Source organism: Alexandromys fortis, unplaced genomic scaffold (assembly GCF_014885135.2).
Source record: "Alexandromys fortis isolate MF-2015 unplaced genomic scaffold, M_Fortis_MF-2015_v1.1 scaffold_198, whole genome shotgun sequence".
Taxonomy (NCBI): domain Eukaryota; kingdom Metazoa; phylum Chordata; class Mammalia; order Rodentia; family Cricetidae; genus Alexandromys; species Alexandromys fortis.
Genome location: NW_026068111.1, coordinates 367,989 through 394,160, shown reverse-complemented (window position 1 = coordinate 394,160; position 26,172 = coordinate 367,989). Strand labels below are relative to the sequence as shown.

Below are 26,172 nucleotides of genomic sequence, written 5' to 3'. Positions count from 1 at the left end.
TCTTGAGCAAGGACTATCTGTCCCAGCTGATACATATACAACACACACACACACACACACACACACACACACACACACACACACACATTCTATCTGAAACATCCCTCACAGGTTCACTTGTGGAATGCTTAGTGATCTCCAGCAGGTGGTGATATTTTGAGAAAATATTAAAAAAAAAATGTCAAAAATAGCCTCCAGCCTCAGCTAGAAGTAGGTCTTGGGGTGGGGAAGGTCCTTCAGGGTATATTATCCCTGACTGCTTCCCAGTCCACCATGAAGTGGATAGCTCTATGACTCCACACAACCCCATCACTACGATCTTGTCCAAGTCCATAGGACCAAGCAAACATAGACTAAACCCTCTGAGACTGTGAACCAATATAAAGCCTTAAGTTATTTCTGGTCATCATAACATCAAAAGGGTAGCAAACACACCCGACAAGGGTCCAGGAGAAGGCAGCATATATACATATATACCAGCATACATAATAAATATGAATTAAGTGCCTACACCATGCCGTGGCTACCCTTAGAAGCTGGAGACCAAGGATGCTCCAGCCATGATGGTGCCAACCTTCCAGTGAAAGAGACCAAATGATAGTGGTAGGCACATTATGTAGCATGTTGAACAAATGCTGGTTGTTTTGGACAATAAAGTAGAGGATGATGAGTGGAATTGTTGGGTTGGAGTAGAGTGGGCTGAAGATTTTAGGCGGGTGAAGTAGAGTAAGGCATGGATTAAGAGGAGGAGAGAAAGAAGGTGTCTGGACCCAAAATTTAGGGAGTATCTTTCATTCATGGTCATACAACAAGGTTAGAACAAGGCAGCCCCCTCCCGTGAGAAACTGTCTCTTTAAATGGCATGCCCCGGGCATCTCCTCATTTGCCTCAGCCTCGTTCAGGTTCTGAGCAAAAGCCTCTTTGATAAGGTTTTGGGCAAAACAATCTTGAAAATGAACAGGGTGGAAATCTTCCCCTTTCCAGATGTGAAAACTTACACCAAGCTAGGAGCTAAAACAAGACAGTACCTGCACAAACGCAAGCGCATGGACCACTGGACCAATAGACTAAAGGAGCGAGAGCAGGAGTAACCCCTTCACGTCTGTGCACTGATGGCTTTCAACCTGAGTGCCAGGAATGATCACTGGGGGAAAACCCCCATCCTCTAACAACAGTGAATCAAGAGCTTAAATGTAAGACCTATAATCTATAAAACTCTTAGAAGAGAACATAGGGAATAGTTCCATGACATGGATTTAGCAAACACCTAAAAAACAAAAGAAAATACCAGTTGGTTGGAATGTATACAAATTCTAAACTTCGGTCCGATGAGATAGCGCAGTCAGTGATTAAACCTGAGGATCTGAGTCCCGTCCCCATAACCTGCATGGTAGAAGAGAGAACCAACTCCTTCAAGTCATCCAGTGACCTCCACATGCACACCACAATATTCAGACACAATCAGTTAATCAGTCACTACTGAAAAATAGCTGTAAGTTTATAATGCATTGACAGATACAATCAAGTCAGGCAGTAGTGGTGCATCCCTTTCACAGCGCTTGGGAGGCAGAGGCAGCAGATCTCTGAGTTCAAGGCCTGCTTTGTCTATACAGTGAGTTCTAGGACAACCAGAGCTGCATGGGAAACCCTATCTCAAAAATAAATAAATACATAAATAAAAATAAAAACAACATGAAAGAAAAGAAATAGTAGAGCTGTGGTGGTGCACGCCTTAAATCCCAGCACTCTGGAGCAGATGCAGACAGATCTCAATGAGTTCAAGGCCACCCTAGGCTACAGAGTGAGTTCCAGAACAGGCTACAAAGTTACACAGAGAAACCCTGTCTTGAAAAAAAATAATGAAAGAAAAGAATAAAGGAAGATACAATCACTAGAGGGGCAGGAAATTGACTAATGATAAATCTGTTGAAGGCTAAAATACAGAATATTTAAATAACTCCAGACAACAGCCCCCTTCTGAAAAACAGGCAAAAGAATTATCTAGTTTCTCCTTCAAGTAAGACCAATAAAATGGCCATCACACATGTGAAAAGATGTTCATTGCTTACCCCTGGGAATATGCTGACCAAAGCCACAATGATGTACTGCCTCACACGTGATAGAATGGACTGTGGGTGAGTTGTGCAATGGTAAAACCACTGTGGGAAAACAGTATAAAGATTGATTCCTCAAAACAAGTAAAATAAAATTACTATCTGATATGGCAATGCCACTTCTGGGTATGTGCCTAAAAGAACAGAAAGCAAGATTACACACACACACACACACACACACACACACACACACACACAAAATGGTATACTACCTGTTCCCTGCAGCATTGTTTACAATAACCCAGGACCCAAGTATCCATTGGCAGAGGAATAGATAAACTACAGCACATCCATACCATGGAATATTACCCAGGCTGGAAAAAAAAAACAATGCGGATATGTGCTACATGAAAGAACCCCAAAGACACTGTATTAAGTGATACTAGGCAATCACAAAATACTATGGTATTATTCCACTTGTAGGAAGTTCCTGAAGTAGTCAAGCTTGTAGAGACACAGTAGAATGATTTCAAGGAGCTGGAGATGAGGAGTGGTGTTTTTTTTTAATGAGCACAGAGTTTTGGTTGCAAACTGACAAGTTCTGGAGAAGATGCTGGAAACTTGCAATCTCTAGCACTGAACTATCCCACTTTAGCATGGTTAAGATGGGGCTGGAGAGCTAGATGAGCAGTTGAAAGCGCTTGCTGCTCTTGAAGAGGACCGGAATTCAGTTCTCAGCCTCCACATAAGGCAGCTCACAACCACCTTTAACTCCACCTGCAGGAGACACAATGCCCTCTGCTGGCCTCTACATGCACCTGCACACACATGAGCACGCAAACACAGACACGCCTAAACACATACATGATATTTTTCTTTGAAAAATGTAAGGTTAAAGTAGTCACTTTTATGTTATATATACTGAGCACAGTTTTAACAAACAAGAACAAAGGAGGCAGTGTGTCTTGAGCAGCCACTGAAGGAGGTAGCCTTGAAGGGGTCAGAATGGACAGGCAAAAGGCAGTGGACATTGAGCTTGTGTGACAGAACCACAGCCTGTCCCCATACTTTCTGTCACACCAGTGACAGTACATATGACCACAGGTCATTGTAGACATCCCCCATGAGGCCAGGGCCTGTACTGAGAAAGAATACACATTATTGCATTGAACCAAAATCCCAGAAATCTCCAAGAGAGTGGAGAAGCCCAAAAGTGCAGTGCTTGAGCCAGACTGAGACACCCACAGTCAGCCGCCAGCAAGAAGCAAGCTTACAAAGAGCGTGAAATGAAAACACCATGCCAGGCTCCAAAAAGGAGTGAGGACCCTGCCCCAGAAGGCCGCAAAGGCTGACGGGACTATGTTGATCTGCCTTGGTTAGTGTTATTTTGTTCATTGCTCCTCCATCTATCTCCCAGTTGACTGATAATGAGGTCTCAGACAAACCAGAGATAGAACTGTGAAAGACATCTGTGAACCACTGATCTCACAGAAGAACAATAACCCAAAAGCCTAAGAAGGGGATTTTTAGGAGCCTCTAAAAATCCGCTAATATTCTCGTGGGGTGAGCCTGTCAATGGTGCGTTTTAAAGCACTGTTTGGGAAGAGGAGAAAAGTTAGCTGAGATGCATGTTCTTCTTGGGGAAATCTGGTCTTTCACTGGGATATGGATGGATCTCCCTCACATGGGGTCGTGGAAATGTTCTGGAAATCCCCAAGCACAGCTGTTTCTGAACTAGTGGGGATTTATAGGATTGGAGGCAATGGCATAAGAAGTAGTAACCACGCGCAAGCCCCACAGGCAGAGGACAGAGGATCCAGGAAGTCAGGGATAGAAAGATGCATAACTGTGAGCTGGGGCCTTTGGGTGCACCCTGGATCTTGGAGGAGAAAAAACAAGGACCCTACCTACTGCTCATCCGCATGCCTCTCTAGAGCTTCCAATGGGGCATGATGGGATATCAGGATGCTGCTAAAAACCCCAGCCTGGGGAAGACATAAACAATCAATGTCCCCCTCCTACTAAGGTCCTGATAACAAACAAAGATACTATTGCACCAAAGTTCATCAGAGGACCAGTGAGTTTATTGGGCTTCTTTAAGAGCTATGGGTGAGGAGCTATGGGCAAGAGCATGGGTGAGAGCCACAGTAGAAGGTCTGCACCCAGCAAGAACAGTGGCTCCCCGATGACTGTGTGGAGGGAGTCCCTCCCCCTCGCCACTCTCCATATGCTCTAGCCCCTGCCAGAGACCCCGAGACCACAAGCGTTTAGGGAAGAATTGCATACAGCTGATTGAGAAGAGTGACTGAACACTCGCTTGTCCCCTGTGGTGATCTTTGACGAGCAGGCTCAGCCAGACTCCTGAAGATGGTGACAGCAGGATATTCCTGTACAACATGGGGTCCCTCTGGCCTGGCCTGTGGTCTCTGGGGGAGATAGTCCTCATTCAAAGCAGTATCTGCCACTGTGGCTGCCTAACAGTCTCTGCTTCTCAGGTCTCAGTTTTCTTCAATGGACCTCCATCCTCTTGAGGGCTCTGCTCTTCCCTAGTCGTGAGGCAACCATTCATCTGGACTTTGGTCCCCTGTGATAACTAATCTTGGTCATCAACTCAGGACCCAGGAAGAGGGACCTCAGTTGAAGAACTGGCTCTATCAGTGGCCATGTCTGTGGAGCATTTTCTACCGCTAACTTCTGTGGGAGGGCCAAGCTCAACTGAGGGCAGTACCATGCTGAGGTAGGTGGGGTTGTATGAGAAAGCTGACTGTGAACCTGGTATCAAGCCAATAGGCAGCACTCCTCCATATTCTCTGCCTCAGTTCCTGCCTCTGAGTTCCTGCCCTGAGTCCCTTCCCTGGCTCCCCTTTATGGCAGACTATAACCTGTAAGCTGAAACAAACCCAAGTTGCTAAGAGTCAAAATGTTTGATCACATAAACACTAACTAGAGTGCACTGGGTTGCCTTAACCCCAGGCTCTAGGGCACAAGAGAAGTGGTACAGGGAGGGAGCCCTTTAATTCCAGCCGTGGTGCCCGGATTGCAGATGTCGCCAGATGTCTACCATTACCTGCAACTCTACCCAGATGTCTTAATCAGCCCTGCTTCCTCTCCATTCCCCAGGCCTTTCCTTCATGTCTCCCGTCCTCTCCAGAGCTGTCTGGAAGCTTTCCAGTAAATTCCTAATGTGTTGGAGTTAGTTTCAGTTGCCTGTCAGCAGAAAAGCCTGATGGGCGCAGATGGGCACAGCCCCAGGGTATGCTACGAGAAAGCATCCAAAGTGCTTGTACCAGCCATTGTGATGGCACAGGCTTGTTAGCTCAGCTCCTTTCAAGGCTGAAGCTGAATATCACAAGTTCAAGGTCTCCCTAGGCAACTTAGTAAGACTGTCTCAAATAAAAAAAAAAAAAGATGGAACTTAGCAGCAGAGCCCCTGCCTAGAATCCCCCAGTGAGGGGCTGGGGCTGTGGCTCAGTGGTAGAGCCCCTGCCTAGAATCTCCCAGTAAGGGGGCTGGGGCTCAGTGGTCAAGTACTTGCCTAATATGTGAAAGGACTTAGGTTCAATCCCAAATACCACAAAAGAGGGGCTCATCTCTAAGCAAACACTCCCTTTGCCCCCAGAGGCTCTGTCTTAGAAAGAGCATTAAATTCCTCCAGAGGTTGAAATAAAGGCCTGCAGAACTATGAATCTGGCTTTTCTCAGGGCAAGGGGATAGACCTCATGTTCTCTCAAGGACCCCAACTGGATTCTCAGGTTAGAAGAGTCAGGAGCCATCTCAAACCACATGCACAATACAAAACTCCAAATTTGCTTCTATCTGTGGTGAAGTACCTATCAGTCCGGTGCTAGTCTGATTTCTGTGGCTGTGATAAAATCCTGACCAAAGAGATTTCCTGGGAAAGGTTACAGGTTACAGCCACGGGACATCAGGACGGTAACTGGAGGCAGCAACCTGGAGGCAGAAGCTGAAGCAAAGACCATGGAGGAGTGCTGCTTCCTGGCTTGATCTCCTGGCTTGCTCAGTCTGCTTTCTTCTACAAAACAGGACTCCTTGCTCAGGCATGTTTGGGCCCTCCCACATCAATCATTAATTAATCAAAAAAAAAAAAAAAAAACGCCTCACAGGCCAGTCTGATGGAGGCATTTCCTTAATTGTGGATTCCCTTTTACAAAGTGACTCTAGCTTGAGCCAAAATGATGCGAACTTATGAGTGCAAATCTAATAGGCAAGCCCTTGCCCATTCTCCTGTAGGGAAGCCCAACAAACTCACCAGTTCACCAAGCTGGACCTAAGTGAAGCCATTATCTGGGTGTGTGATTGGTGCCTATCTTGGGCGAACAGACATTTTTCATATCTCTGTAGTAAGAGTTAATACAACATCTGATCACCAGTGCCAACATGGGGCCTCGGTGCCGCCAGGTCTTCTAAGTGGATGTTCTGTGCTCATTAGTTCTTAGTGTCAGCCTGACACTAAGTCACCTAGGAAGAGGGACCCTCTACGGAGGAACTGGCTTGTGATCAGGACTGTGAGAGTGTCGTGATTGACAGCCAGTGTGTTAGGACCCAGTCCGCTGTGGGCAGCACCACCCCTAGGCAGGTGGACCTGGACTGTGAAAGGAAGGGAACCAATGGAGGAAGCAGAGCTCAAGTCAGTCAGCAGCGTTCCCAGTCAGCAGCGTTCCTCGGTGGATCCTGCTTCATGGCTTCAGTTGCCTCAGCAGCAGTCCACCACCTGAAACACACCCTTTCTTCCCCGCGTTGCTTTTGGTCAGAGGATCTCATCGCCGCCATGGAGCGACACCAGAACACACATCGACACTGCAAACTGTTTGAGGGGCTTCTCTTTATCCCTGCCTGTATGCCACATGACGAAGCCAGCCCACCGTCTCTGAGCCCTCTGGCCCTCGCAGACCCCAGTGCCGCTCGCTCAGTTTCTCCTGCTGCCGAGAAGCCTGGCCACTCCCTGAGTTCACTTAAATCACGGCATCCATATTCCCTCGGGAGCAGGCATGTACGCTTGAAACCCTTAAACAACCCCTCGCCATATGTGTCGATTTAAATGGAAACCAAACGGGGAAGGATTCTTACGACAGTCTGTCACCGCCTGAGCTCCGCTTCCTCCAGTTAATTTATGTCTTCCGTAATCAAGGGGCTGCTTTTTAAAAGGCTCCACCTGGGAAGGCACATTTTCCCCCATACGTTCCCATTCGAAGGTCCCCAGCCTGGGTGTTAATCGTCATTTTAAGACACTGCGCCGTCGGAGCACTTTATCTTCCAAGCTCTTTACCTGGATTAATTAATTAGTGCTATAAATACGACCAGCACATGACTATTCTGGAACTAATCAGTCACTGACTCGGCGCAGGACCTGGAGGGGAATTAGGAAAATCGAATCTTTCCAAAGTTGGGTCCAGACAAGGTAAGGCTGTCAGTTCTGTCCTAAGGGCTGATGGGGAAGTGGGCTGGCTTCAGGCTCCAGACTAGGACACCTGCAGTTTCCAGGACAAGCCAGCAACCCAAGCTGAAGAGACACAGATCTATCCTAAGTAATGATGTCTTGCTGGTTAAGCACATAGCACAGTAGTTAACGGTCTGTTCAGTGCCTGCCCCTGGGATGTAGGCTAAGTGTTAGGAGATGGCATAGACCTTTCCTGCTCAACTGCTCTGGCAGAATTAGGCAGGACCCAGATACAACAGAGGTCAGACACTTCAACCCCCACCAAAACAAAGCGAGAGGGGGAGGGACAGAGGGAGGGAGGGAAGGAAGGGGAAGGAAGTCTGAATGGAGAAGACATCACAGGATCAGTGAGTCACTCAAGAAGTGCTCATTTGCTGAGCGGTGGTGGCGCACGCCTTTAATCCCAGCACTCGGGAGGCAGAGGCAGGCAGATCTCTGTGAGTTCAAGACCAGCCTGGTCTACATAGCAAGTTCCAGGACAGGCTCCAAAGCTATACAGAGAAAGCCTTCTCAAAAAAAAAAAAAGTGGTTCATTATGGGGCTGTAGAGATGATGACTCTGTGTTAAGAGCTCTTCTTGTTTGCAGAGGACCCAGGTTTGAATCCCAGCACCTATGTGACAGCCTACAACTGTGTAGTTGAAAACTCCAGTTTCTGGGCATCGGACACCCTCTTCTGGCCTCCAAGGACACGGAACAATCACATGGTACACAGAATACATACAGGCAAAACACTCATACACATAAAATAAAAATAATCTTTGAGAGCATTTATTAGGGCTGGGGATATAAGCCAATGAAAGAACTATGTGTAGCCCCATACATCCTCCACAAAAAAAATACACAAGATACAGAGATGCATGGATGGAGGGAGAGATGGATGGATGGATGGATGGATGGATGGATGGATGGATGGATGGATAGATTGCATACTAGACTTTCTAGAAATAAAACAACTTGCTCTTCACTCACCCTCACAACTACTCAGAAAACATACATGAGAACAACAGTAAAAATATCCAGGACTCCATGACAATTACAGTCTTGGAGGCAGAGCCCAACAAAATACCATTCTGTATTCTTCAAGTCGCTTGGCGGTTGGATTGTCTAAAAGGGCCAGAGAGAGAAAATTTGTTGACTTGACCATGGCTTTCCAAGACTATTCTTATTGCTATCCCAGAACTATTGCTTAGTATAAACATTAACTCTGAATTTATGGATTCATCTGATTCTGAGTTTAACTGTGGAGGGTCCTGACCACCTGTAGGCATGGGTGACCAATCTGGCATTTTTATGGATGAAAGACAAATACAGCTAAACAGGATGATATGAGAAAGGACACCACTGAGTCCCCGCAGCTGACCTAGAGTAGCCATTCCTCCAGCTTCGTTTTCTTTTGTTTATTTTTAGTGTGTGTGTGTGTGTGTGTGTGTATGTGTGTGTGTGTTGTGTGTTGTCTGCATATTAGTATGTGCACCACATATGTGCCTGGTGCCCACAGAGTCAGAAGAAAGCAGTGAAGCCCTTGGAACTAGAGCTGTGGACAGTTTGAATGGTTGTGAGCTGCCGTGTGGGTGCTGGGAATGGAACCCACATGTCTGGTCCCCAGCACCCAAGTGCTCTTAGCTGCCAAGCCAGGCCCCCTAGCCTTAATTTCTTAGTTTCTCATTATCTGAAAAACATATAGCTTATCTCTCCTGATGTCTTCCCAGGGTTTGGGGGCTGTGGTTAGTATTCAGACCTGTGAGTGCCACTCCCAACACACATTTGTCTTTCGCTTGGCTTGCCAATTAAATCCATCACTGTCATAGCCACGGGGCATGGAACACAATGCCAAAGGATTAGGAAGGCAAAACATTCTAACCCCAACCTAGTACTCAAGAAAGGCTATCTGGGACTCTGGCTAGGTACTTGGGTCTTCTTAGGGATGTGTCCGTGGAAAACAGTGTCAAGTCAATAAGAGGTGCTGAGCACTGGACTCTGTCTGCTCGAGAGGAGAGGTGAGAATTTGCTCCACTCCAGCAGGGTAGGATAATAGTCAAAGGAAACAGAAAGCACTAAAAGGCAGCTTGTGGGCAAGGAGAGGCTTGTGTAGGCCCCACTGAGTACATATTAGTTACTTTTCTATAGGTATGACAAAACACTTTGGCAAGAGCAACTTAGAAGAGCAAAGCATTTGTGATTCCAGAGTCACAGAGTCAGTCCATGGTGGCCAGGAATGCCCAGGAGGCAAGAACCACAAGGCAGCAGAAGCAGGAAGCTGTCTGGTCACATTTTATCCACACACAGGAGGGAGGGAAAGGAGGGAAGGGGGACAGAAAGGAGGGGAGTGAGAGGGAGAGGAGGGAAGAGGGGTAAGACTATAAGCCCTCAAAGCCAGCCCCCCAGTGACTACTTCAGCAAGGCTCCACCTCCCAAAGGTTCCATAACTTCTGCCAACAGCATCACCAACTGGGGACCAATTTATTTGCCTGAGCCTATAGGCACATTGCTCCCTCAAACCTCCCACTACACCGAGTGATAGCTGCAAGCCACTTTAAGTACCAGTCCTGAAAACACTCTTGGACTTCTGCTCTTGGTAGACTCCATGTCCCCTTTCAGTCTCCCAACCCCTCACTCCTCCACTGGTCACCCATCTGCAGCAGAAGCAGGGAAGGCTCCCCCAATGCAGCCAGCCTGTAGGGAAATGATCTCTGTATCACATCACAAGTACCTTCTTATTCCTTCTGTAAAACCGTGATGTGGTTCTATCCTAAGGTAGCCCTACTAGGTAGAAAGAGGTGTTTCCTCCCTCTTGCTAGCTTGGTGTAATAAATCATCCCCTGGTACTTTCCTCCCTCTCTTGATGGATGAGTCCAAAGTCCAAAGATGGATGCTTTGCTTAAGGGTTGAAAATGGTGAAGCAAAACACCAATTCTTATTCTCTTAAAATTCTTCCTTAAACCAGAACCAGAAACTTTTGGGACAGGGAGTGGGAATGGGGTTGGGGGGTAGGGGGAATCTTGGGGCGCGTTCATGAGCCCTAGAGCTAGTGAGAAACACACTAAGTCTGTCTTTGAATCAACCTGTGGACACATCCTCCCTCTTCACCTCCTCTGTCTTCACCTTGAATGGTACCAGCTTTTGTAGGTGGCCAGCCAGGACCATCAAGGTGTCCTGTCACAAATCTTTAGAATTACCAAGCAGCTGCCTGAGCCAGGCACAGACCCCAACACCCAACAGCACACCAAAACCCTGTGGCCTCCTTCCCCCCCCCCCAGCATTTATGAAGTACTCTGACAAACAAAAACAGCATGCTTTTAAGGAATAGAACACAATGACTTGCCATACATGTGAAATTATCCCTCCGTGTCTGTAGGGACTAGCTCCGGGGTCTCCCAAGGACAGGCCAACGTTCAAGTATTTGCACATAACCTATGCAATCCTCCTGAGTCCTTTACGTCATCAATCTAATGCAAGACCTCATGGAATACCAATGGATATTGTATTCAGCGGATGACAAGAAAAAAGGATGCTCACGCATATTTCTAATCAAGATGCAGGTTTTTTTGTCTCTACCCACAATTGGCTGGAGCCAAGGATGTGGAAACCTGATACAGAAGGCTTGTGATTACCATAATCAAGCTAATTAGCATATCTACCACCTTATGCAGTAGTGTGTGTGTGTGTGTGTGTGAGAGAGAGAGAGAGAGAGAGACCAGGTGCGCGTGCCTTTAACCCCAGGACTTGGGAGGCAGAGGCCAATGTTTCTCTGTGAGTTCGAGGCCAGCCTATCCATATAGCGAATTCCAGGACAGCCAGTGCTATGCAGTGTCTCAAACAAACAAAAGGAACACCAGGAATCTGTTCTCTTAGTAAATGTCAAATCTAAGATGCACCGAGTTGCCATGCTGCCCACTAGATCTCCAGGACTTACCCTACATAAGTGAAACTTTATACCGTTAGACCAGAATCTCCCCCCCCCCCCGCCCCTTATGCCCACCAGTTCCTGATAATTCTCTCTGTGTTTCTACACAATTAACATCGTAGGTACCCCTTTAGTCTGAGCATACAGTGTTTGCTTCCCTGTGTGTGGCTTACTGCATTCAGTGCCCCGCCCTCCAGATTTACATCATGATGAATGGCTTCTCCTTTATGAGGGCTGGATCAAATCTTGTATCTTGTGTGTTCAGATATGTGTGCATATGTATAGTGGAGAGAGGGGTTAGGATGAAAGACAGAGAAGAGAGAGCCGGGCGGGGGGATTGTCTCTCTATCATTTTAACCATGGACAGACTCACTGATTACTTTGGATCTTGGCTGTTATAAACAACACTTGGGTACACACGGAACAGAAAGGGTGCACATATATGTGTGGAGAGCCATCGCATTGCCTTTGGGCATGTACTTCTATAGAACATCTTTTCCCTGCGGGCTTGACATGAACATGGCCATCATGAAGCACAGCACTTGCGGTACAGACGCGGCACTGAGATATCAGGACTGTGAGTTTCTAAGCCAGATGTGGCTGCTAACCCTCCCTCTTGGAGAGCCGTGGGGAGGCTCTCAGCTCCTCAGAGCCTACCTCAGTTCTCCGAGCACCACTCGATCCTGCCTCTGAAAAGCATCATTCAAAAACTATGGACAGTGGGGCTTTTAGCCATTCAGCTGTCCTGGAGTTACCCATACTTCTTTCTGAAGTAAGCCCCTTGTTTTTTGTTTTTGTTTGCTTGTTTTGAGACAGAATCTCACTATGTAGTCCTGGCTGGCCTGGAACTCATTGAAATCCCCTTTCTTCTGCCTTCTCCCCAGAGTAGGGAGATTAAAGGTGTAGGGCATCACACCTGGCTTTACTGTGTTTATTTTGATGCTGTTTGCTGTAAATAGTACTTTGGGGGAGGGGGCGTCTGTTTGTTTGGATAGTCATTTGATAGCGTATGGAAAACTGGTTTTGAATGGTCATTTTCTATCCTGTAATTGTGTCATATGTATTTACTAATTCTATTAGTTTGGGGTGGAGTCACTAGTATTCTGTGCGTTTAAGACCATGTTGTCTGCCAGTAGTAACTATTTCAATTTCTTCTTTTTTTTTTTTTTGCATTTCTTTTGTCATTTAATTGTTCTGCCCAGAACAGAACTGGCTGGAGCAGAAATTCTTGTCTTGTTCCTTGAAGATTTATTTATCTATTATGTATACAGTATTCTCAGTATTCTGTCTGCATGTATGCCTGCAGGCCAGAAGAGAGCACCAGATCTCATTACAGATGGTTGTGAGCCATCATGTGGTTGCTGGGAATTGAACTCCTGACCTTTGGAAGAGCAGGCAGTGCTCTTAACCATTGAGCCATCTCTCCAGTCCTTGTTCCTTGTCTTTAATAAACAGTTTCAACCTCCAGTGTTGACCACCACGGTGTTAGCCGAGGATTTGTTAAGCTTTATTGTGCTGAAGTACATCCCTTCTATACATAAATGTTTGAGTATTTTCTCATGGAATGATGTTAAACTTTGTCTAATGTTGCTGGGGGGGGGGTCTATACCAACTGAGACAATGACCCAGTGTTTATCCTTTGCATGTTAACTGAGTTGCATATATTGAACCATCCTTGCGTCACAGGGATCAGAGCCGTTTGATCATAGTGTATGCTTAAATGTGTTCTTAAATTCAGTCTACTGAGATTTTTTTGGTGGAGGACTCTGGCATTTAACTTTAATGATATTGGTCAGTCATTTTCTTTTCTACAGTGTCATTGCCTGGCTTTGAGAACAGGATAATGCCAACCTCATAAAATGCACCTGAGTGGTCTTTCCTCTTTAGTGGAATTCACCAGTAAAACCGTCTGGTCCTGGCCTTTTCTTTCTTGGGAGATTTGGGGCTTTCATGGTTTTGTTTGTTATGCATTTGATTCAATTTCCTTATTTGTTACTGCTCTGTTCATATTTTCTATTTCTTCATAACTCAGCCTTAGTACACTGTACACATTAGAAAATTATGCACTTACGGTGAGTTATTCAGCTCTTGCACATGACAGGCCACACACGACACTCTCTTATGATCCTTCATGTTTCTGTGGGATCCAATTACATGACAGGCCACACACAACACTCTCTGTGATCCTTCATGTTTCTGTGGAATCTGTTTTAATGCCTCCTTTTACACTTCTGATTTTGTCCTCTTTTTTCCCTCAATCCAGCTAATGGCAATCCACTTGATTTATTTTTTTAAAGCAAAATCTTATTTCATTTATGATTATTTTCTGATCTTTTTCTAGATGTGACTTCATTTATTTCTAAGTTAATCTTTAATCCTTCTACTTCCTTTGGTTAATGTTCTTTTTCTAGTTCTTTGAAGTATAAAATTGGGTTGTTTGAAATCTTTTTTTTAATTGATTACATTTATTCACCCAGTTGTATTGCCTGCTGGAGGGGCACATGTGTGTCACAGCATGCATACGGAAGACATAGACCAACGTGAAGGGATCCGTTCTCTTCTCCCAACATCTGGGTCCTGGAAATCAAACTCAGGTTGTCAGGCTGAGCTTGTGTAAGTATGTGTGCATATGGGCCAATGTCCAAGGAGGCCAGAAGCATCAGGTCCCTCTGGAGCTGCAGCTACAGACAGTTGTAAGCTGGCTAGTTTGGATGCTGTGAACTGAACTCGGGTCCTCTAAAAAAACATTGTGTGCTTCTAACCACTGATAAACCTCTCCAGCACTTTCTCAAACATTTAATTTCTCCTTTGATTCTTCTTTAAGGCCATTGTTTGTTGCTATGGACTGATGCTTAGGACATAACCTCTTGAAATCCTAACCCCTAAGGTGGTAATAAAAGGAGATGGGCCCTTAGCAGGTGATTAAATCCTGAGGGTAACCAAAATCACTGCCCTGACAAGAAGAAGGAGAAGGAGGAGGAGGAGAAAGAAAGAAAGAAAGAAAGAAAGAAAGAAAGAAAGAAAGAAAGAAAGAAAGAAAGAAGGAAGGAAGAGAAAGAAAGAGAAAGAAAGAAAGAAAGAAAGAAAGAAAGAAAGAAAGAAAGAAAGAAAGAAAGACAGACAGACCACAGAGCAGGCTACCCCCTCCTCCAAGTGACAGCACAATGGGAAGAAATCAGGATCTCCCAGGCAACAAAAGATATCAGTTTTATCTTGGACGTAGAAGCCTCCAAGACAAGGAAAATGGCTTTAAATTATCTTGATGCTGCCCATTTTGTGTCTTGGGTGGACTTAGGACACTTGTCTAAGGCCACTTTGTTTCATTCCCCAATGTAAGGGTCTGGATGAGAATGGCCCCATGGACTTCTACATATGAATGCTTGGTCCACAGTTAGTGGAACTGTTTGAAAGGATTAGGTGGTGTGGCCTTGCTGGAGGAGGTGTGTCCCTGCGGGTGGGCTCTGAGGTTTCAAAACCCCGTTGCCAAGCCGAGAGTCACTTTCTCTGCCTGCTGCCTGTGGATCAGGAGGTAAAGCTCTCAACTACTTTGCCAGCACCATGCCTGTCTGCTTCCCACTCTCACGATTGTGAACTCATGCTATAAAGTTTCAACCAAGCCCCCGGGTAAATGCTTTCTTCTATAAGACTTGCCTTAGCCATGGTGTCTGTTCCCTGCAATAGAACATTGACTAAGATACCAAGTATTTATGATTTTCTTCCAGCTTTGCTTCTGAGACTAATTCCCAGTTATACCATACACTGTTGTCATCAGAAAAGATACTTCAAATAGCTTCCATCTTCTTACATTGATTAGGACTTCTTTTGTGATGATAACATCCTGCAAAGGATGCCACGTACGCTTCTGAAGCATGTATAACTAGTTGCCACTGTTCAGCTCAGCCTGGCCTCAAATTCTTGATCCTCCTGCCTCATCTCCCAAGTGCCGGAAGGCTGGGTGCACCCATAATGCCCAGTTGCACCCTTTACTTTCAGACTCTGTATACTCTTAGATTTGATTTTTTTTTTCTGAGACAGGGTTTCTTTGTGCGGCCCTGGCTGTCCTGGAACTCATTCTGTAGACCAGGCCAGTCTTGAACTCGGAGATCTACCTGCCCCTGCCTCCCAAGGCCTGGGATTAAAGGTTTGGGCTACCACAGCACAGCTGGCTTCATTTCTAATTTTTATTCAGCCACTTCACATCTTCTGGTTAGAGAATTTAATCCTTTTTCATTTCAGAAAAATTGTTGCTAGATAGGACAATTATCACTTTGCTGATGGTCTAATTGTTTTGTAGTTCCTTTGTCCCTTCCTATTTTAAATAAAGATCTTCACATTTTAATTCTTTTTAACAGTATTTTATGCTTTTGACGCTTTAATTTTTTGAGACAGGGTCTCACTGTGTAGCCCTGGCAGTCCTGGAACTCATTATGTAGTCCAGGTTGTCCTGCAATTTACTTGGTAGACCAAGCAGCCCTGGAATTCATAGAGACCCACCGCCTCTATCTTACAGGTGCTGGGGCTAAAGGCTTGTGCCCCCATGCCAAGCCAATTCACTTCTTTTGATATTGGGTATCCATTAACAAGCTATTGTAGCTATAGTTATTTTTGTATGTCTGTCTTTTAGCCTATATGCTAGAGGCAAACACCATTTTGGTAGTGAAGACATCTTTCATTTTCTCTTTCCGCTGGAAGCAAACACCTCTGCCTCCAGGTTTTACAGCATTGCATCAGGAAACACCATTTCCTATCAGGCTAGTTATGGATTCTGGGACCCTCCCACCCAGGCCAGATGCCAAGGATCTCCTTTGTGTTCTATTTTCCCTACCATGCACCCATAAATTCTCACGTCTGTGTGCCTTCCCCTAGTCTGGCTTAATATACATGTTGTTAGCCACCTTCAAGGTACACACCACTGTCTGGGGGGCACTCAAGGAATCTGGACATGAGGCAAGAGAGACAAGGTAGAGCACTGGGGCATCCATAGGTCGGTGGCAGGAAGGGTGTGCGGGTGCAGCATCCCAAACAGATCATGAGAAGGCATCCTGATAGAGCCCACAAAACAACAGGGTTTTATACAGCTGAGTCCTGAGCCCTGAGTGCTTCCAGTGCCTGCCTCTCTATGCCAAGATAGCCGCCTCCAGCCACATAGCCGTGCTGGTCACACACGTATTCTCAGTGGGGCAAGAGGTGGGTGAGTGCCATGGCTATCATCCCACCTGACTGCAGCTGGGAAGGGTCTGTCTTAGCCCTGGGCTGCAATACCTGGTGGAAAGGAGGCTATGAATGCAATGGCACTGCTCTCCAATTCAGCGATCATGGGTGGGTTAGAGATCACAGATACTTGGCAATGAAACAATGGGTGCTTGGACATATATCATAAGTCCACCCAGGATTTTATAGAAATAAACTCGGCAGCAAATGAAAAATTAGATGCCCGTTTCTCCTAGTACTAGAGGCTTCGAAGTCTGAGATCAAGACCAAGGCAGTGGTGGGTTTGTTGCCTGGTATGCTGGTTGTTGTTGTTTTTGGTGACCTGATGCAAACCTAGACACACCCGGTGTGCTGGCTGGAATGAGAATGACCCCCATAGCCTCATATATTTAATACTTGATCCCCAGTTGGTGGAACTGTTGGGAAGAGTTGGGAAGTGTGGCCTTGACAGAGGAGGTGTGTCGCTGGAAAGTGAGCACTGGGGCCAGTCCCAGTTATCTGTCTCTCTGCCTCCGACTTGTGGATAAGGCTGTAAGCTCTCAGCTGTTGCCCCGGAACCATGTCTGCTGCCGTGCTCCCGCCATGTTGGCCAGGGACTCACCCTCTAAAACTGTATAGTCTTTCTTCTATAAAGTGCTGTTGGGGGCTGTGGACACCCAGACCCTGAATTTCCTGAGCAAAACAGCTTGTTTTCCTGTGTTTGCAGCCGCTCAGAGCACAAGACCCTCAGGAGTTCCTGATGGCAGGGGAGTGGTTTCTGGTGGGTTTGGCTGGGGCGTGGCTATCAGTTAAGCATCTCTATATAAGCTGCCCTAGAACACAATAAAAGGGGCATTCTTGTTTCAAGGATGACCCGTGTCTCTGTCTCTGTGTGTGTGTGTGTGTGTGTGTGTGTGTGTGTGTGTGTGTGTGAATCTCCAGGCCCTTGCCCGAACGCGAACGGTCTGTAGTGCTGGCGGACGCTACAAAGTGCCTTGGATGTGGGGTCTCTTCACAGCAATAGGAAAGACATCTGAGGAGAAGAAGAAACCTCAGTTGAGGGACTGCCTCCATCTGATGCCTGAAGGCAAATCTGCAGAGCAGTTTTTTGATTAATGGTTGATGTGAAAGGGCCCAGCCCACTGTGGACAATGGCAGATGGTCCTGGGTTGTAAGCAAACTGAGCAAGCCACAGAGAGGAAGCCAGTATGCCGTGTCCTTCCATGGCTTCTGCGTCAGTTCCTGCCTCCAAGTTCCTACCCCATAATGGACCGCGACTGGGGGGTGTAAAATGAAAGAAACCTTATCCTTCCCAAGTTGCTTTTGGCCATGGTGTTTATTGCGGCAATAGACAGCAAACTGGGACACCCGGTGAGTGTGATGTCTTCATGCTGTGACCTCACCTGAAGGAAGGGGTTAGCCGCTCTGTAGTCTCCTGTACATGTTCATCACTGCCTGCCTTGTTAGAACGCGGGGTACTGGAAAGCAAGAACCAATCTCTCTTCTTCTTTGCCCTTTCTTGAGTCCCCAGAACAGTCCCTGGAAGGCAGCAGAATCACTGGCTGTTTGATGAATGAACAAACGAAATAAGCAATATTTAGCACCATGGGCACGGGGTTATGCTGTTTAAGATGATTTCCTGAAAGTGGAGTGCCTGGCGACAGAGGGCATGTTCGTCTCACAATCTGATCCCCACCAGCATTTCCCCCAGTGACAGAAGTGGGGTTTCTGACCCCCTGATCTACGGTCGTCATGTATGCGCACACAAATATTCTTGAGCACACACACATCCAGGCACATGAAGAGACCTGATACCCCAGCACTGTCATGACCAGGCAGTCAGCCTGTGACACGCAGGGGCACACAGTTTAAAGGCAGGGGTAAGTGAGAGAGAGTCCCTTCTCTCCCAGCTAAGGAGGGCGGTTGGTCATGGTGCTATCCCCTCCCACGATTCTCTGCAGGAAGGACCAAGGTTTGCAAATTACCTTTCAGGTCCCCAACCATCAGACATAGCAAAGTAGCAGCTAGCACTGCCCTGGCTCAATAAATGTTTAATTAATTAATCAATCAAGCCAAATCAAACATGAGTGTGATTACCTAGATATTTCTATCTATACACCACGAGGTGGTTCATTAATTCTTTTTTCTCTTCTCTTAAATTTTCTACTAAAATGAGAATGTGTTTGTAAATTATGTAGAGGTGGCCTTAGAGATTTAAAAAAAAACTGATAAGTATGAAATATTGTCAGGGTATCCACCAGAGCAGATTACTGATAAAACAATCGTTGTTATCCTAAAGTCAGTGCCTTACTGTTCATAATGCTGAGGTAATAAAATCCTACAGCTTGTGAGGAGACAAGTTTAAAAAAAAAAAAAACGACAAATACGGTTCTATGAACATAAAAAGCCAAACTCAAGAGAACCTACATCAGCACTATTTGGCCCAGGGTGAATGTCCTCACTTCCTCTAATCACAAGGACAAAGGGATGCTCTGCTGCATGAGATTCTTAATTGTGCCTCTCCCTGTGGGATTCCGTCAAAATCTCCCAGCACCGCAGCTCTGTAAGAAAATATTGCATTGGGTCAAATGTAGAAAAGCGAAAGCCTTAGAATCAAATAAGCACACTGGGCAGAAGCGCTGTCTGGCTCCTGTCCTTAATAAACTTGCAGTGGATGCTGGAGGTCTCTAAGAAACACCCCACAGTTCGAAGCAGCTCCACTGGGCTCCGCGTCTTCACGCAGTCACCGAAGACCATAAATTAGCTGCCTTGGTTTCATTTACAGATCATAAGATGCTGGGATTTTGTACTGTTTATTTTGAGCTATACAAACTAGCCGCGGTCTTTCCGGGTATTAATGGGATGGTAATTGTGCCCCTGGTGGATTTGGGATGGAATAAATGAATGACATTTCTAAGACCAGCCAGCCAGCGGTACTCAGGGCAGACGCTGCTTCTGCTCTGGCCACGACTCAACCCAAAAACCCCTGCCCTAAGGAAGGTGCGATAGCAGGAAACCCTACCAGGTTTAGTACAGAAGGAAATTTCGGATAGCTTCCAGAAGGTAGAATAATAGTAATAATTCACAAAAAGCATATTTTCCCTTACTCTCTCAAGATTTGCCTTGAATCTTTTCTTTCTTTTTTTTCTAAGCTCTTCTGGGTTGAGTTCGAGCGCTCAGTCACTCGCACATTCGTCTGGGAGGCAGTGATCTGGCAGCAGCCCATGGCTCCGAGATGTGCCAGGAGGACTCCAGCAACTCATTGAGGCCTCCGATTCCTCACAGACTGAGCCCCAGCCCAGAGACGCGTGATCCCGACCATAAGCGCTGCCTTCACAGGCTGTCGGGGAGTGTGAACCCGGGACAGCAGAGCTGGCTGGAAGCCCAGCAATAGCCACTTCCTCCCTCTCCTCAGCAACGCAAACACGCAGATCGATGCTGTTGCTTTGGAATCTGCCTCGTTCCAACATTGTCAACACACGTTCAGCCACACATAGTCCACAAATACACATGCCAACACACACAGCCATCACACGTCCGTCTCCACCGTCAACTCTTTACCTTTAAATGCTGCAAGGCGTGGGTCCTAGTTCACTTTATTGTTCCTGGAATAAACATTGACCAAAACGAAGCTGGGGGAGAAAGGGCTGTGTTTGGCTTACAGGTCACAGTCCACAGTCAAAGAAAACCAAGGCAGGAACTCAAGGTTCCTGGATGCAGGAACTGAAAAAGAGATCACAAAGGAACACTACTGACAGGCTTGTGCCCCATGGCTTGCTCAGCTACCTTTCTCATATAGACAAAACCCTGCACAGGGATAGCATTGCTCACAGTACCCCCATCCATCAATCATTCATCAAGAAAAACCCCCACAGGCCAATCTAACGGAGGCAATTCCTCAGTGCAGGTTCCCTCTTCCCAGGTCTGTCTAGGTTTGAATCAAGTTGGCAGAAATTATGACAGTGTGCAAAGGAGTAGCCAAATCAGGCCTGCCACCATCTCCCAAGGGCTCTAACCAAAAGCCATCCAAGTGCTGGATCTACTTCAGGCAACTTATCCCACAGGCTCTCAAGGGGTCTGAAGCCTAATCAAGTCACCCAGGCTTTGATGAGTAATCTAGGAACCTTGCAACCCTAAAAAATCACCTGTGCTTTTTACAAGACTGGGTCATGGGTGAAGAACATGCACCCCAGGACCTATCTATGCACCCCAGGATCTGAGCCTGCCTCTAGGATCTGAGGATGTACCCCAGGATCTGAGCCTGTCCTCTAGGCTCTGAGCATGCACCCCAGGATCTGAGCCTGTCCTCTAGGCTCTGAGCATGCACCCCACCCAGGATCTGAGCCTGCCTCTAAGATCTGAGCATGTGCCCGAGGATCTGAGCCTATTCTCTAGTATCTGAGTCTGTCCTCTAAGATTTGAGTCTTCACCCCAAGATCTGATCCTGCACCCCAGGACCTGAGCATGCACCCCAGGATCTGAGCCTATTCTCTAGGAGCCAAGTCTGTCCTCTAGGACTTGAGCCTGTACCCCAGGATTTAAGCCTGTTCTCTAGAATCTGAGCATGCACCTCAGGACCTGAGCAAAAACCCCAGGATCTAAGCCTGTCTCTAGGATCTGAGCATGCACCCCAGGATCTGAGCCTGTCTCTAGGATTGTGATGCACTCAGGAGCTGCACCTTTAAAGAAACACTGAGGCATCATACAGAGGGGCAACACTTTGATGTGCGGAACCCCAAAGCAGGCACTTCCCCTCCCATAGGATTTGCACTTTCATACCTGATTTGTTTTCCACTGAGTGTGGTTAATCCAGGGGACAGCACTGGAAGAACTAGGTTCCAGAGAATCAACGTCATCCGTGTTTTGTTTTGTTTTGTTTTTAAAAAAAAAAAGGCAGAACTAAGCATGACATTGTACACTTATGCTCTCAGGTCTGGAAAGACTGAAAGAAGATCACACATCCAAGGCCAACCTGGGGTACATAGAAATAATTCTTCTCAAAAAGAAAGTGGGGGAGAGGGGATACTAAACATTTTTAAATTTCTTTTTGCTTGGCATGGTGGCATACATTTTTACTCCCGGCACTCAGGAGGCTGAGGCAGGAGGCTCTCCAGTTCTAGGCTAGCCTGGAACACAGTGAGTTCAAGATCAGCCTGTGCTACCGTGAGATCCTGTCTCCAGAAATATTAAAAAAAAAAAAAAGATTGACAGATGACTGATAGATCAATCAATAGGTAGACAGATTGTAGACAGACAGGCAGATGGGGGATAGATAATAGATCAATAGTAGATGAGAGAGAGCAAGAAAACAAGAGGAGAGGGTGAGGGAGGGATAATACCAATAAACAAGAGGGAGACAGATAATACCATCTGTCCTAGAGGCTCTAACATAAAGGCACCCAAACTCGGTGGAAAATGCGCAATGTTGGCAACTGGTAGACATGAGTTCAACTCTAGCTCCATCATTAATAACAAAATGGCTTTGAACAACTAATCTTTAAAATGGAGACAACAGCCTCCACGCCTTTTGTTTGTGGTGAGGATTAAAAACCCTGTGCTTGTGATCCTGACCACCTCTCCCCATGGAAGCCTGGCACATGGAGGTGGGAGGGGGCCCAACAGTACCCTCTGAGCAAGAAACTTCAGCCTCCTCCTGCAGGGCCCCCCCCCCCTGCCCAAGGTGCTGCAGAAGCAGGGATGGGACCTGAATGCAGCTCCGTGGAAGAAGGCACTTGCCTCTGAATGTGTGAGGCCCCAGCTTCCTTTGCCAGCACCACACACAAAAACAACTGAAATTAGTAAGCTAGAAAGAAGCACAGATAAGAACCATGTACAGGCTTGCAGCTTTGGGACCGACCATGGGAATGGAGAGCTAGCATTTGGAGTTGAGGCTAAGGGACCGAGTGTGGGCAGAGAGCAGAGAAGGCCTGGGCTAAGAACAACATGACACCCTCTACTACATGTGCCTCTCCCAGGCTCTCAGTAGAAGAGATGGGCGGTGATGAGTGACTCCGTAAAGATGCCACTGAGGCACCCAGGAGCCTCATGACCGGAGTCTTCACTGCAGCTCCCCACTCCTCTGACCTTTGTACAATCCATGCCCACAGGATGAACCTTCAGCCACAGATCCTCCAGCTCCACACACTCATGAAAAAAAAAAAAAAGTGAGGGTTGGTCCTCTCTCTGCAGGTCACCAGCTGGCTCTCCTGAAATAGTTTAGTCTCTGCTGTATTATCTAAGACTATGGCGAAAACAAAGACCTCTGGAGACTGAGACTTATCAGGATCATGGGGAAGGAGCTTCCCTGGTAGCATGGGTGAATCGAGAGGATGCTGGCACCTCCGGGTGAGATGTACACACCCCATCACACAGACATCTGAGGAGAGGGCCTCTGTCATTGAAGATCGAGTCTTATGGGATCTGTGAGCACACACGGGGAGGTGGTCAGACAGGTTCCCAGAGCAGAGACTGAAAGGCCCCTGGGAACACAACTTAGGAGCCTACATAATGGAAGAGCTGTACGCAGCTAAGTGTTACATCCTTTCCTGAGCATGCTCAAGATCCCGGGCTCTACTCCCCAGCACCACTGGAAAGGGAAGGGAGGACAAGAGGAAGGTGAAATTTCATTTTAGACTTCATCCTCCTGGGGGGGGGGGGGGAATATGTCTGGCTGGGTATTGCGGCACACAGCTGTAACTCCAGTGTACAGGAAGCTGAGATAAGAAGAGATTGAGAGCTGGTCTAGCCTGGGATATGTTATTTAGCAAAACACTATCTTAAAAAACAAAAACAAAACAATAACCTGCATAGAGGAAATCCTTGGATGGGCTTCATGTGATGTGGGGTGACACTCTAGGAGCACACTGTCTGCTAGAGATGAGAAAGCCTCCCTCTGACGTCATGATGTGGGATGCCTGGAGAATGCTTTCTTCTCTTGGTGTGTGAGCATAGGACCAAGGGAAGACCCAAGTCATGTGTTGTAGACAAGAAAAAGGTCTCATATCCTGATGTGATGGCAACCCCAATGAACATCTAGGTGCCATTTAGGTAGTCACTAAAATCTAGAAACATCTGTAGAGGGTTCTACAAAGTCTTCATGCTATGAATTGGGACCCTGTATGTGTGGGTTCTCCATAGCAAACCATTTGTCCAACCCAAACCCCTACTTCAGGCACTGAGAGATGACGTCAGGCCCCACCAGACCCCTGCTTCAGGCCTTCATTACAGGTAGTGGTAGGAACGCTGACTTACATATACACCAGAGGTTCCCACAGCCTCCACAACACACAATTTGTCATAATGCAACTCAAGGAGAACCATTGCTTATGAATGCTGACTTGTGAGAAAAGACATGAATGAGTGACCAGACAAAGGAGTAATACACTGAGAAAAGACTGTAGGAGGGGAGGAGGGGGCTGCTGCCCCCTAGAGCTGGGAGGAGGGAACTGCTGCCCCCTAGAGCTGGGAGTAGGGTGCGTTCACAGATCTGACAGTTCATCAAATCTCCGGTAGTGTAAGAGTTTTTAGAATTTAATCCCAAGGCCTCCTCATCTTCCCAGAGGTCAGTTGGTGAGGCAGAATATTCTGACCCTCTAATTATTTGGTCTTTCTGTGACCAATACCTTAGAAGTCCAACCTAGTCACCTCGTCAACATAAACTCAGATGTCACTGACAGGGGCTGCTTGTAGATAACCCTATCGCTCTGAAAACTCAGGATTTTGCCAGCTCTGTGCCAGGACGTTAGGACTAAGACTAAATATTGTGCTGTTTTGTTTTGTTTTGACTTGGGGGCAGTGGGAGAGACAGGCTTTTACCATGTGGACCAGTCTGATCTTGAACTTGCTACATTGTCAGGCTAAACTTGAACTCATGGTCCCCTGCCTCAGTCTCCCAAGTGCTGACTGATAACCGTATGCAGCCCCCATGCCTGGGTCTTGAACTTTTTCTCATTAGCTCACAGACAGTCCTTGCCATCACAGCGATCATTAAAGCTTTGTGGGCTTTCATGATTCAGGGATGTCTGAGAGCAATGCCTAAGTTGCCGTGTGAGCCAAACACACAGAGAGTACACTCAGAGGAAGAGTCAAGGAGAAGCAGAGATGACACCTGCACTGGAGGGAGAGGCAAGCTGAGGACAGGGGTTCCTGCGCAGCCTGGGCTCTGCAGCAGAGCCCTTGGGGTTCCAGAGATGTTCCTTTCCAACAGACTCCACGCCTTCCCAACCTGAGGACTGCAGCGTGAGGCGGTGGTGATTAGCAGAGCAGCCGTATATTGCTATAAAGTGTGCTTAATGCCACAATATAATACACTCTCTCACCAACTCTGTGCACAAAGCATTGCTCAGATTGAACTGTAAGATCACTTCGGATGCGCTATTGATTTTCATTATTTTAGATTTCTCCATCCCTGAATTCCTTGAAGCCATTCTCCAGTTTAATTTTTTTTTTTTTTATCCAGCAGAGCGATCTCCACTTCCTCCTTCTAGTCAGCAGTTCATAAAATCTCAGGACTTGGGAGTCTGAGGAAGGAAGCTGATTGACATGGAAGCTGGGCCTTCCGGAAGGATGATGGTTTCTGATCTCCTGGAGCCTGTGGAAACCTCTCCCACTGACACGAGATGTGTTGTGTAGCATTTTCCTCCGAGATAAAACATTCTGTCTTGCAGGGAAGCTCATGAAGACAGAGAGTGTTCTAAGGGGTGGGGGTGAAACGTTCGGTCCTCCAGGGGAGCTCCTGAAGCTCCAGAAGAAAACAGTTCAAAGGCTTCAGGAAGTCCCTGAAACTGCCCAGATACAGGAAACACCTCCCTCCCCAAGCATGCATAAGCAGGAAGGACCACTGAGAAACTCTCTCAGACCCGATGAGCCCCCTGGAAGAGGTTCAGACCAACTGAGGACACCACAGCCTCTGAGCTGCCTGCAGACTGTGCGCTGTGTTCCAGGTTGCCAGCTTTTGTGGACTGTCCCCCACGCTGGGGCGATGCAGCTGTCTTTGAGTCATTTCTGTTCCTGTCCATAACCCCAGTCAAGCCCACCGGGTCACTGAGTTAGACTTTGGTGGTATCCTGACTGTGGTCTGTCATCATTTCCCTGGTTGGGAGGAGTAGACCTTTATTCACATCTCCTCAGGAATAGTGTCACGTGACAGAGTGCTCTCAGGGAACCACCAGTCAAGTGTGTGTACACACTCTTCCCAAATAATAATGAATGCAACTTCTGTGATGAAGAAACATCCTCCCAGTTTCCAGGTGCCTCCACAGAGGCATAAAGCCATAGGCTGCCCATGGGTAGCCCTGAGCAGCCCTGATGCATGTCCCCACCCACTCCATCCTTCTTGCACTGTTTCTTGTAGCAACCGGGACACACAGCATCAAGACAGAACCCGTCCTTCAAAGATAAGCATGGTAATTTCCCAGCAGAGGCCTCTTCCGACTTTGCAGGGGCCATCCAGGAGGCTGGAATCCCTGGGGTGCCTCGGCAGTGTCTCTTCTCTGATTCACTGTCATCGTGGAACAGATTACCTCTGCATACAAGCAGCGAGATATTAAAATTGGACACCACTCTG

The 26,172-nt window shown here is 46.9% G+C and overlaps 1 long non-coding RNA gene across 2 annotated transcripts; it reads right to left on the bottom strand.

Annotated features, from left to right (window-relative positions):
• Positions 1 to 18,011: 18,011 nt before the first annotated feature.
• On the bottom strand, positions 18,012 to 19,893 carry LOC126489901 (uncharacterized). 2 transcript variants are annotated; one of them, XR_007589041.1, is made up of 3 exons: positions 19,715 to 19,893; positions 19,035 to 19,168; positions 18,012 to 18,146 (listed from the first exon to the last, which is right to left on the bottom strand). It is a non-coding gene; the product is annotated as an uncharacterized lncRNA (long non-coding RNA). The 2 variants fall into 2 exon arrangements; XR_007589042.1 differs by having other exon boundaries at positions 18,017 to 18,169.
• Positions 19,894 to 26,172: the final 6,279 nt, after the last annotated feature.